Source organism: Lissotriton vulgaris, chromosome 5, assembly GCF_964263255.1.
Source record: "Lissotriton vulgaris chromosome 5, aLisVul1.2, whole genome shotgun sequence".
Taxonomy (NCBI): Eukaryota; Metazoa; Chordata; class Amphibia; order Caudata; family Salamandridae; genus Lissotriton; species Lissotriton vulgaris.
In genome coordinates, this window is record NC_141693.1 from 1,823,390,229 (window position 1) to 1,823,392,979 (window position 2,751).

Below are 2,751 nucleotides of genomic sequence, written 5' to 3' on the forward strand. Positions count from 1 at the left end.
CACCAGTTGATCCACACCACCAAAAAGACCGCATTCAAGTAACAACTAGACCACAACGCACACAACAGCAAGGAACTCTTCAGCATCGTCAAAGAGCTCTCCAACCCCAGCGCAGGAAACAACGACATCACTCCCTCACAAGACCTCTGCGACTCTCTCGCCTCGTTCTTCCACAGCAAGATCGCCGACATACACAACAGCTTCGGACCACAAACCACGCACCCAACCACCGAGCCGAAGCCCCCCATCAGCACCCTCCGCGCCTGGACCCCGGCCAGCACCGAAAACACCATCCACACGATGAACACCATTCACTCCGAATCACCAACCGACCCATGCCCCCACCACATCTTCAACAGGGGCTGACTCCGTCATCGCACCCCAACTCTCGGATATCATCAACTGCTCCTTCAACACTGCCACCTTCCCAGAGAGCTGAAAGCATGCCGAACTCGGCGCCCTCCTGAAGAAACCATCAGCAGACCCCACTGACCTCAAGAACTACCGCCCCATCTCGCTCCTCCCTTTTCCTGCCAAGGTCATCGAGAAGACCATCAACAGTCAGCTTGCCGCCTTCCTCGAGATGAACGGATCCCTCGACCACTCGCAGTCCGCCTTCCGAGCCAACCACAGCACCGAGACCGCCCTCATCGCAGCCACTGACGACATCCGAGCCCTACTCGACAACGGGGAAACAGTGGCCCTCATCCTTCCTGGACCTCTCCGCAGCGTTCGATACCGTCTGCCACCGCACCCTAGTACAGCACCTCAGCAACATCGGAATCCACGAGAAGGCACTAGAGTGGATCATCTCGTTCCTCGCTGGAAGAACCCAGAGAGTCCGCCTCCCCCCGTTCAGATCCGAGGCCACCGAAGTCATCTGCGGCATACCACAAGGATCATCACTCAGCCCCACCCTCTTCAACGTCTACATGAGCCCCCTCGCAGCCATCGCATGCCAACACAACATCAACATCATCTCCTACGCCGACGACACCCAACTGATCCTCTCCCTCACAAACGACCCAGCCACTGCCAGAACCAACCTACACGAAGGGATGAAAGACGTAGCCGAGTGGATGATGAAATTGAACTCAGACAAGATGGAAGTCCTCATCCTCGGATCATCACCCTCTGCCTGGGACGACTCCTGGTGGCCCCCTGCCCTGGGCAGTGCACCCAAACCAATGGACCACGCAGGCAACCTGGGTTTCATCCTGGACTCCTCCCTCTTGATGACAAGACAAGTCAACGCCGTCTCATCTTCATGTTTCAACATCCTACGCATGCTCCGAAAGATCTTCCGATGGATCCACACCGAAACCAGGAAGACGGTGACCCAGGCACTCGTCACCAGCCGACTGGACTACGGAAACACCCTCTACACCGGAACCACAGCTAAACTATAGAAAAGACTCCAACGCATACAGAACGCCTCCGCACGTCTCATCCTGGACATCCCCGACACAGCCACATCTCCGGACATCTGAGAGACCTCCACTGGCTCCTCGTCAGCAAGAGAATCACATTCCGACTCCTCACCCACGCACACAAGGCCCTCCATGACCTGGGCCCCAGGTACCTCAACAACCGCCTGACTTTCTACACTCCCATCCGTCAGCTACGATCAACCAGCCACGCCCTCGCCGCCGTCCCATGCATCCGAAGAGCCACCATGGGAGGAAGATCCTTCTCCTACCTGGCAGCCAAGACTTGGAGCTCCCTCCCCATCCACCTCCGCCTGACCCAAGATCACCTCTCCTTCAGGAAGCAACTCAAGACCTGGCTGTTCGAGCAGTAGCAGACCCCTCTCCCCCAAGCGCCTTGAGACCCTCCGGGTGAGTAGCGCGCTATATAAATGCCTTGATTGATTGATTGATTGATAAGTGTCCCTAATCTTTATACTCGTAACTTTACCTTTCACCATAGAAGTCAATGGTGATTCGCAGCTGTGTTTAGACACTGCACACATTCCCCGTGGGTCTCCTGTGTCCCTACCTTGGGTGGTTCCTGGTTGCCCCAGCGGTTCTACAGGCCCTAGGCCTAACTTCTATCTCACGTGGTTCTTATACCACTTACTTAGTATATGGTTTGTGAGGCCCCTAGGGAAAAACGTATACTGTGCTAATTTACTGTGTGCTATTTAAGTTCTTGTATTGTACTTTTGCCTCTAGCCTCATAAACAGACTAGTGTGGTTGTGATTAAAATAAATACATATATATTTGATATATACCTGGTGTGGTTCTCCTTTCATTTGATTATTCAAGGGATTATAGACTGGTAAAACAAGCTGCTTTACATTCCTTCAAGACTTACTCTGAAGGCTGCTCTCCACAGCTACCACTAGGATAGCTTTCTATAAAGGTTGTCTTAAACCTACCATCAATATGGGTTGTTTGGACTGGTGCAAGATGCCCACTAGAATAGTGGACATCATATGCCAGGCCAACTTCTCACACGGAGCGCAGACGGAAGGGGGATGCCTCCATCGCCCTCAGTGCATCCCATGTTCGTGGGGCACCCAGTGCTAAATCATTCGTAGATTACCTGATTCTGGGTCAGGGTTTCGTAAGTAGCAGAGCAGCTACCTCGCTGCGATCTATTGAAATTCATCCTCTGAGCCAAGCTTTCGTCTCTCCATTTGTAGGTGCCCGCGAATACCCTCCTCTACCACACCCAGGGGTGGGTCTGCTGCAGGGCCGGTGGGAGGGACACAGAGGGGGTAACGCAGGCCGCCTCCACCACGTGCC